Source organism: Scleropages formosus, unplaced genomic scaffold, assembly GCF_900964775.1.
Source record: "Scleropages formosus unplaced genomic scaffold, fSclFor1.1, whole genome shotgun sequence".
Lineage (NCBI taxonomy): Eukaryota > Metazoa > Chordata > Actinopteri > Osteoglossiformes > Osteoglossidae > Scleropages > Scleropages formosus.
Window position 1 is genome coordinate 38,914 of NW_021641034.1, and position 10,733 is coordinate 49,646.

Here is a 10,733-nt window from a genome sequence, read left to right on the forward strand (position 1 = left end):
GCCAATGAGAAATGCCACCATATGCTTAGCATGAGAGGGGGGTGCACTAGTGCAGTGGCACAGTGGCGCAGTGGTGCAGTGGCACAGTGGGGATTGGACCAGGTCCTGTTTTCCAGTGGATCTGGGGTTTGAGTCCTGCTTGGGGTGCCTTACGATGGACTGGTGTCCTGTTCTGAGTGTGTCCCCTTATGCCCTCAGTTGCTGGGTTAGGCTCTGGCTCCCTGCAACCCTGTATGAGGCAAGCGGTTAAGACTATTTGTGTGTGTGTGTGCGCGCGTGCGTGCACTTAGCATGCGCCTCTAGACGTATGTAAGGAGTGTGCTTTGGATGCTCGGGGAGACTCCCTTGAGTCCAGCACAGGGGACGAGGGACTCTCTCTCCAGCTGGGGAGAGACAAAGTAAGATACTCTCTCCTATCTTGGGTCCGTTGTTTGAGTCATGTCGAATTTCTTCCGCAAGACACATCCGCGTTTCTGTATTGCCATGACGATGCAAAGTCGCTCGCGGTTCAATTAACACTCTGTTATCCATTTCTAGTTCATATGCCCGCATGATATAATTCCTTTCTTCTTAAGTACACATCCGTTTGCCACAGTGTCATAAGGCAGGCGACACCTTGTTGTTGGAACAACACTTGGGAGTTTTTAGTGTGTTCTGGCTTCACAGTTAAACTGAAAGGCATTACTGAAAAATGTAAGAACCAAGCGTTACTGTGGTGTTCCTCTTCATTTACACTTCCTTTAGCCATTCTGCTAAGTTTAGCCCCAGTGGCCTAATGGCTAAGGCACTGGCTTTCTAAGCCAGGGATTGTGGGTTTGAGTCCCATCTGGGGTGGAAAGGATGTGTTGGTAGTAGTCTCCTTAGCGTCTGGTGGAGGGGGTAAAAAAAGAAAACCAGTGAACCAAAAAGGTTATGGAGTAGATATGTTGATATGGATGTGGTTGTTATGAAGATCAGCCCCTTTAAGGTTGAATCCATGCTTCTCTCATGGAAAAAGGTTGTGTTGCCCCCCTCATTCAGGTGAGGGGAGAAAATTTGCTCTAGGTGGAGGAGTTTAAGCATCTTGGAGTCTTATTCACAAGTGAGGTGGGAGCGGTTGCTGTACTGGACTGTGGTGGTGAACGGGGGAGGTGAGCCGTAAGGCAAAGCTTTCTATTTGCCGGTCTTCTACGTCCCTCCAAACAGTTTGTCCCTGTTTTAGAAGTCTGCCGGGATGCATCCTAAGGGTTCAAATTTCTTTGTGTTTTGTTTTCCCTATCAACGTTTCTCCATTGCGTTAAACGGACAGCATATATTTTCTGGACGTCTTAACTCTTACATCACTTTAGAACATATTAAGCACTTGAAAATATTGACTACTTGAACATATTTTCACACCACACTTGAACGAACAATTTCTCACACCAAACGTTCACACGACATGGTTGCATATGGTCCCCCTCGTTGTCATCTTGTAACAGGAGATTATTCCGGTACCACACTGCTATGGTGTTTACAGGTGAGTCGATGCCTTCAACCTTAAATGCCCAAATCTTTCCATTCTGAGTTTCCTGTCTTCCCCAGTGATATATGCGGAACTCAATCCCATTTGTACCACCTACTTTGGGCCGGGATCAGAACGAAAGAGGCTGCAGCGGGGCACTTTGTCAGGAACAAATCCGACATAATGATTCTCTCTTCCTCAAGTTTGTTTGCCGGAAACTCATGCGACTCTTGTCGATACTCTACGGTTTCTTTGGCAAAGAAGCGTGCTGTGCAGTGCAACCGTGTGGGCTGTGTCAAGTTGGGAGGCACCCTTACCTCACCGCAGCGCGTCATCATCCAGCAGCCAAGCGGTGTACTGCGATAACACCTGCAGAGACAACAGTCCCAATACTGGAGATGCGATGTTGCCACCTTCTTCGGTCACGGTGACAGTTGCCCCGAGCTTCGCAAGCAGGTCGCGGCCCAGCAGCTTCACCGGACAGCGGTTACTAAGGAGAACCGAACGGTTAGTCACAGCAATGTCTTCTGTCACTCCCACGCGCAGTGGGTCTGTTTTTTTGAGGCTTTGTGTTATTCCTGATGCTCCCATGAGGCAGATCCGGTTTCCATTTGCAGGAACCACGGCATCTCCTGTCTTCTAAGAGTGGATCTCGTCACCCCTGTGTCCACCAGGAAGGGAAACACACTAAAAAAAGTGGTTAATGTCATCTTGACTGCCTTAACTGTTTGCCTTGTAAAGCCCACGGAGACACTTGGTAGCATCGCGGTGAGTGCTGCTGCCTCTTGACCGAGGCCTCCTCCCAGTGGGACATGCCCGGAACACCTCCCCAGGAGGCATCCGGAACAGGTGCCCGAGCCACCTCAACTGGCTCATCTCGATGCGGAGGAGCAGCGGCTCTACTCCGAGCTCCTCCCGGGTGACAGAGCTCCTCATCCTATCCCTAAGGGTGCGCCCAGCCACTCCGCGGAGGAAACTCATTTCTGCCACTTGTATGCGCGATCTCATTCTTTCGGTCATCATCCAAAGTTCATGACCATAGGTGAGGGTAGGAACGTAGATCGACCGGCAAATTGAGAGCTTCGCCTTACGACTCAGCTCCTTCTTCACCACAACAGACTGGTACAATGACCGCATTACTGCGGACGCCTTTGAGACCTCGCTGGACAATGTGGCTGGGAAGACTGTAGGGTCGCTGTGCTATCTGGAACCTTATAAGCAAATACTGTTGCATTAGTATTGCTTTATATATATATATATATATATATATGTAGAGTATACGTATGGCTACAGCAAAGCCCTTCAGTCATCTGCCTCACTTTAGAACTATTTTTCTGTTAATTTTTCTGTTTGTGAGCCTGAACTTAAACGTGACATATAACTTCCAATTTTTAGCACTCTTGATAAAGATGAACAAAAAAAGACTTAAATAATATTTTTAAAAAGTCTCATTCAGAATTTTAAATGACTTCATTAAACTTGTGCCAGTATTGTAAAATGTATTAGTATAGCTGTGTATCCTTGGCAGGATCTTTGGCGTTTCTCTTCATTTTACTATGGTTTTGATTCTCATTGAATGATCTTATATCTCAAAGGAAAGCCAAACGAGATGAGACTGTAGCCAATTTCAGGAAAACAGAGAATCTTGTACCAGAGGATCTTCTAAGGCGAGCATTCAACATTATCCCAGTAACAACAGAAACTAAGTTGCAGAAATACAGTGTGGGTACGTACTTTTTTTTTCTCTTTTTAAGAGCTTCACATCAGTTAAGTACATTCACTGGACCAGCACAGATAACGATTGGTTTAGGGGATGAGGGTAAGAATTTTAAGTCATTCTAAATACAAAGGATGATGAGGTGATGTTGATCAGAAGAAATGCAGAACCGTGGTTTTACATATGATTCAGTTGATGGTTCCCACTGTCACTGTACTTCACATTCCTTACTGGCCAAACAGAACCACTCACAGAAACATTTTTTCTTTTTTCTGGTCTTCCACCAATTTGCCAAACCCAACTCTGTTTACCAACCCAAGGCAGACTGTCACAGCTCTAGACACAAGAGAAGTCGGGCTTTACCGGAATGATCCGCAAGCCTCTGACCATTGATTTGAGTGTCTCCATTGTTCAGGAGAACTTTCGTCAAGATGAGCACATCACCAGAGGCCTTCCTTTTCTTGAGGTCCCACTTCACGGCGTCACATGCCCTCGTGTGTTAGTCACTGGCTCTTAGGCATCGGAGACCGCCATTTGTCCAACTTCTTGATCAACATGGAGACAGGAGGAATGATCGGAATTGACTTTGGTCATGCCTTCGGAACCGCCATGCAGGTAGGTGTCTTTCATTGCTCCATTGCCAGTCTCTGGAGTCTTTTTTTCTGACCCCAGCCATTGTGTTATGGATTTCGGTCAACATACCACTGGAGTGGTCATGTTGTTCTCCTTTAAGATTTAGGAATTAGACCCTTCTGTCCAAATGCCTTTGCCATACAAGGCTGCAAAACTACATTTTTCTTGTTCTCTCTGATTATCAGAAGGCTGTGAATCTTGCAGTGCAACATCTGGAAGAACAGATAAACTCGTTTCTTCTGCGTGCAGAATGTTGCGTAAGGGTCTCTTAAAGAAGTGGGCCGTCCGCATTGTTGACGCAGAAGTCTCACAGAGGGACCTGGTTCACGAGCCAGCATTATTAGCACTCAATCATAGAACCACGTTGAAGTTTTGGAAGATTAACTTGACAGTTACTGTCTTTAATTGCTACAGAGTTTAGAAAGGGCTTCTGATTGTTCTTTCCCAACTTGCAGGCCAAGTTCTGGGACAGAATAAATGAACCCCTCCAGCTGAGGTGTACACCATCACGCGTGAAAAACCTGGGCCATTCCCAGAAACCATCCTAGTTATTAACAAATGATATACGATCGGAGCGGCACCACGTCTCTAACCACCTGTTAAGAGACACCAATCTACTGTACACCATGTCCCCCATGAAGAGTCTAGGTAAAGGACCAGACACTATTAGATTACGACATTTCCTTCTGGCCTTGTTACACATAGAAATAAATCGGCTCTTTAACACCTCAGACTGCTGATGACGAATATCATTACCACCAACATGCACCATCATAGTCGACACGGCATTATCGGCCAGAGAACTGACACGAGCCTTCACGTCGGACACACGTGTGCGTGAGAAACACTTTACCTTTACATTTACATTTCGATTCCCAGGCCCCCGGACCTTAACATTTCCGACAGCCGAATATCCCAAAATGAGCACATTATTATTATTATTATTATTATTATTATTATTATTAGGTGAACTGCTTAGAGCCGAAAATCTATTTTGGGTTTGGACGGGAGAACCCAAACCAGGAACCCGTAGCTTCGGCTTCGCTTTATTCGACTTCTTACTCTGAACCGTGACCCAGTCGCCGTGAGAGCGCTCCGGGGTACCCGGCTTCTCATTAGCTGTACTGGGGCCTGTAAGGGTCGACGCCGAGTTCGACACTACGGAGGCATCGGGACACACCGAGTCCAACCAACTCTCCGTTTCTCGTATAGAAATCAAATTCTTAATGCGCTCTTCTAAATCGCGGACTTTCCGCACCAAGTCATTATTTGTTACGCATTTCAAGCAAATGAACTGTTTCTAAAATGTCAGCAGGTGCAACCAAACAAAACATGTTACATAACACACAGGTGTGCCGTCAGACAATACATTCAGAATAGAACTTGCGTTGAACAGGGATTCCATTCTTTCCAAAGACGCCGTCTCAGCAACTGGTGTGTGACTCCACGCTCTGCCTGGCTCTGGACGCTTTGCCTGGCTCTGGACGCTCTGCTCTGTGTTCGTTGACCACAAAGAAACAACACAGCGGTTTCCAGTTACCTGCGGTTAACTGTGGTCCAAAAAACACTAAGTGGAAAATTCCAGAAATAGACAGTTAATAAGTTGTCTGTTCTCGGAAGCTAAGCAAGATCAGGCCTGGTTAGTACTTGGATGGAAGACCGCCTGGGAATACCGGGTGTTGTAAGTTGTTTTTTTTTTTTTTTCTTCTTTTAAAAAAAAAAAAAAAACATTTCACAGTTTCAAAACCCCTTGCCCCATACGGGGTTGCAGGGAACCAGAGCCTACCCGATAACACAGGGAGCAAGGCCAGAGGGGAAGGGGACGCACCCAGGACAGGACGTCATTCTGTCACCAGGCACTCCAAGCGGGACTTGAACCCCAGACCCACCGCAGAGCAGGTCCCGGCCTAACCCACTGCGCCACCACATAGTAAATCAATAGTAAAATTATATTTAAAAAAAAAAAAAAGTTCACAACACCTGGTATTCCCAGGCGGTCTCCCACCCAAGTACATAACAGGCCCCACCTTATTTAGCTTTCGAGACGGGACGTAGTCAGGGCGGTAGAGCTGCAAACGAGTAGGTGTGCCACCGATGCCTTACTTGTTGCTGCTACCCGTGAAAGGCTCACGCAAAGAACGCTCGAGCATGCGACGCCTGCTTGGGCTTTGGCCGCACAAAGCGGAGCGCACTTTTGCCTCTCTCTTGTGAAATGCTCACGAGAGTCCAACGAAAAGCAGTCATGACTTTCAGTATACGCGATCGATGTCACACATTAAAATCACGCACCAAACGGGACAAAAAGAGACTCAAGAGAAGAATAAACTGTTCTGAATAAACACCTGGAGTCACAAAAGTGTTAAACACGGGGGAGAATTAAAATCCAGTGCAATCCTGCTACAGAAATGAAACATTGAAGAGTGACTGTTCCCAGAGAATAATTGCGCTTCCAGGTGGCAGCCCTCACTGGAGCCTGAAAAAGTGAGGGGTAAGAGAGAGCGGTTCCTCGGGTGCGAAACAAAACAGAGGGGAAAATAAAATAAATAAGTTAATCAACAATAAAATTCTAATTTAAAAAAATAACAAAACTCCTCACTGCTGTTGAGTTAGAGAGTGTACAGCTGCTCCTTACACATCAGAACTTACATTATTACTCAAAGGTGACACTACTGCATACATACTTCCGACTTTACAGAGTCTCAGATGAACACTGAACATTACGCCTGGACAGGGACTTGAACCCTGGACTCTCAGATTAAAAGTCTGATGCTCTACCAACTGAGCTACCCAGGCCCTTAGTATAAGTGGGCGCTTGGCGTGGTGGAAGGGCTCGTGTGATCTAGGGAACTCCCGACCTACATCGTCAGGAACACTATGCTCCTCGTAGGGTTTCCCAAGGCGAACAGGTCTGGAGTGAAGATCCAGACTAACACGATCCAAAAACCTCCATGGAAAAGGTAAACACGAGATCGTTTACCCTGCCCGGAATAGCGTCACCGGGACCTACACCTGGAGCCAGGCCTGGGGGTAGTGTTCCTAGGCGAGCGCCTGGTGGCCGGGCAGCCCACGTACCCCGGCCGGGCTCAGCCCAAAAAGGCATCGTGGGGGGACCACCTGCAAGGTCCGGCATGGGGGTCCGGTGCAATGTATACCTGGCAGCGGGAGGCGGCAGGAGGGAGCAGGAGGGAGCGGGGTGGCGCATGGCGTCGTAGCCCCTCGCGACGGAAACTGGCTCTTGGTACGTGGAATGTCACCTCGCTTGGGGGGAAGGAGCCGGAACTGGTGCGGGAGGTTGAGAAATACCAACTGGATATAGTTGGGCTCACCTCCACTCACAGTGTTGGCTCTGGAACCAAACTCCTCGATAAGGGGTGGTTCCTCTCCTACTCAGGAGTTGCATGAGGCGAGAGGCGCCGGGCGGGCGTGGGGACACTCACAAGCCCCCGGCTGGCTGCCATACAGTTGGAGTTTGCCCCGGTGGGCGAGAGGGTCGCCTCAATGCGACTTAGGGTCGCAGAGAGGAAGACTTTGACTGTTGTGTGCTCACTAATGCACCAAACAGCAGCTCAGAGTATTCGGCCTTCTTGGAGAAGGTGGGTGGGGTTCTGGACAGGACCCCACCTACACACTCCATAGTCCTACCGGGGGACTTCAACGCTCACGTTGGCAAGGACTGGAAAATCTGGCGGGGGAGGGTGATTGGGAAGAACGGCTTGCCCAATCTGAACCCGAATGGTGAAATGTTATTGGACTTCTGTGCTAGTCGTGGCTTGTCCATAACAAACACCATGTTCGAACGCAAGGATGCTCATAAGTGTACTTGGTACCAGAGCACCTTCCGGCCCTCACGCAGAATGCCCTCCTCCTGACCTCGGCCGCGCCTTGATGTGCTGCCCATGAAGACCACAAGCGGGTGCGGGGGGCAAGGCGCAAGCTCGGCGGAGTCCAACAGCCACGCTGAACGGGCTTGACTTGATGCCGAGTGTGCGGACGCGGCTCTCGCTCGGTGTGTTGCGAAGGCCGATTGACCCTCAGCAGTGGCCCCGGCACCCCGTACTCCCGAACTGCCTCGCGCGGAATTTCTCGGCGAACGCGGCCGTAGGCCTCCTCCAAGTGCACGCAACACGTGTAGACTGGATTAGCGAACTCCCGTGCCCCCTCAGTTATCGGCGAGAGGGTAAAAAGCTGCTCCGCTGCTCCACGGCCCGGACGGAGCCCGCATTGCCCCTCTTCAACGTGAGGTTCAGCTGTCGGCCGGAGCCTCCTTTCCAGCACACTGGCATAGACTTTCCCCGGGAGGCCGAGAAGTGCGATACCCCGATAGCCGGAACACGCTCTCCCGTGCCCTTTCTGAGAGACGGCGACCGCCAGCCCAGCTTGCCAATCCAAAGGCACCGTCCCCGAGGTCCGTGCAACATTGCACGGGCGTGTCAGCCATGACAGGCCCCACAACATCCAGGGCCCTAAGCAGTTCCGGGAAAATCTCGTCCGCCCCACCCCGCTGCTTTGCCACTGTGGAGCTTTCCAACTACCTCAGCGACTTCCACCACGGAACTAGACTCTGATATGGCGATAAGGATAGGAATGGGAATAGGAATAAGGATGGGGGGCTTAGGGTCAGAGAGAGGGTTGAGGAAAGGGATAGGGATAGGTGTAGGGTTAGGTTTATAGTTAGGGTGAGGGTTAGGGATAGGCATAAGGATAGGGACAGGTTTCAGGTTTGAGGTTGGGTTGAAAACAGTGACAGGGACAGGGATAGCCGCAAAGTGACCGTTTGTTCTAGGAAAGTGATTCGGATAGGGTTAGGGTTAGGGTTATGGATAAGGATATGGATCGGGCGGTCCACAAGGGTGGCCAGGGCTTCCACCAGGGCCCGGCGCTCTGCGAGCCGGACCGCTACGATCGCGTCCAGCGACTCCTGCTGCTGCAGCTGCATCCATTGGAGAATGCGCTCCAGCTGGTCTCTGTCCGTCTCGCCGGCTCCCGGGTTTCGGCACGACCGCAACAGACGAGGCAGGTGACCACGGACGCGGTGCCCGTCTGTGAAGGGGTTTTGTTCAGTCACGGATCAGGGAGAAGGAAGGGGATGGAAAAGGGCATTTAGAGATGTAGATTTTTTTTTTTTTTTTTTTTTAACACATCCGTAATTTTATACTGGTAAAACAATTAGCTGAAGACACCACACGTGATGGATCATCAGGTTCAAGCGATACATATAGCTGTGTGCCAGCGGCATACGAACGGAAATTCATATTGTGCTTGCGAATAATGTCACCCAGTGGTAACATATAGAGTGAGAACAGTAATGGCCCCAACACAGAGCCCTGCGGCACACCATACTTGAACCATAGTTGAGATGAAGGGGGTGCAGTCAACAGATTTAGTACAAAATTGCTCACGGTTGGCTAAATACGAGTCAAACCGCTTCAGAAGGGGGCCTCTTAGGCCAACCGGGTTTTCAAGTCTACTCAGTAGGATGCCATGGTCTGCGGCACTGGAGTCCGGCACTTACTTTCTTACTTATGCCTACTACCCCTCTTGGGGCATAGGCCGTCAACAGGGGCTCTCCAGGCATCTCTGTCCTGGGCCAGTTTTTCCAGTTTTCCCCAGGTGTGGCCCATCCTCTTGGCTTCTGCATCCAGGTGGCGTCGCCATGTGTTTTTTGGCCGGCCTCGAAAGGTTGCTATGATGATGCGTGGTCCATGGGCCTCCCATCCGGTGAGAGCTCTCTGGGCTGTCTTGTTTAACATCAGAGCCACACCTTGGTGTGGGGGGGGCGTTGTCTTCCCTCGTGTCCTGAAAACAGCAGCATTTCTCCCGATGATAGCCTCTTCTGGCCTGAGCCAGTCCACCGTGACTCGCTGATTCCCAAGATGGCAAGTCTGTAGGCCCTCATTTCTGCGGCCACCTGTGCCGCCTTTCCAGCTTCGTACATGGTCCTCACATTCTAGTGGGGACTGGGTCTAAAGGACAGGTAGTACCTTTCACAGAGCGAACTGGCACGGTAGTTTCCTCAACGGTTATTACGTCGAAGCTACCGAGACGGTGCGGACAACTAATGTTATACCAGAAGAGCTTATGCTGGCTAAGAGCAAACTAGAGGGCACTATAGATTCGTGGATATTCTCTAATTTCTTATTGAAAAACAACATAAATTCATCATTAGTAATGGTTGCAGAATTGCACTGTTTATTATCTTTGCGTTATCAGTTGAGTAAGCGATGGCATTAAACAGGAACCGAGAGTTCTTCCGATTTTCATCAATTAACTTTGCGTAGTATTCGGATCTGGCGTGAAAAAATGCCTTTTTTCTTTTTCTTTTTTACTTCTTAATTTATTTTTTTAAGACAAACGGACCAGGCTACGTAACAAACGTTTAGCTTAGTTGAGCGCCATCTACGCTGTAATTTACGACATTCTAACGTTATTGCATGAGTTGATTCGTTGAACCACGGTGAGTTCCTTACAGTTCGAATAAGTTTAGCTTTTGGTGGGGCTGCAGAGCCTTGGGCGAATATCTTTGCTCGTTCCAGAATATGAGCTTCTAATGTAATCAACAATTCTTGCAGTAATGTTTTCGTCAGCATGCCGCACGATTTCAGTCTTACTGTGGTCGGACGGCACCGGCACGCATAGATCAAAAGTTAATAGGAAATGATCAGAAATAGTCTCGTTTCAAGGAATAACATTAACACGATGAACATGTGTGCCGTAGGTTATGACGGGATCGAGCGTATGGTTACGGGAACGAGTAGTACCGTTAACAACTTGAGTAAAGCCGACGGAGTTTAAGAGAGACTTAAAACTGTTAGCGAGAGTATCCGATGACGTGCCTATATGAACATTGAAATCACCCATCAAGATAATTTTGTCATGAGTAATGACTAAATCGGTGATAAA

At 49.0% G+C, this 10,733-nt stretch overlaps 2 non-coding genes across 2 annotated transcripts; one reads left to right on the forward strand and one right to left on the reverse strand.

The window, feature by feature from the left end:
* The first annotated feature begins 761 nt into the window (after positions 1 to 761).
* Positions 762 to 834, forward strand: trnar-ucu (transfer RNA arginine (anticodon UCU)). Its single transcript has one exon. It is a non-coding gene; the product is annotated as a tRNA-Arg (tRNA).
* Positions 835 to 6,553: 5,719 nt separating this feature from the next.
* Positions 6,554 to 6,626, reverse strand: trnak-uuu (transfer RNA lysine (anticodon UUU)). Its single transcript has one exon. It is a non-coding gene; the product is annotated as a tRNA-Lys (tRNA).
* Between the last annotated feature and the right edge of the window lie 4,107 nt (positions 6,627 to 10,733).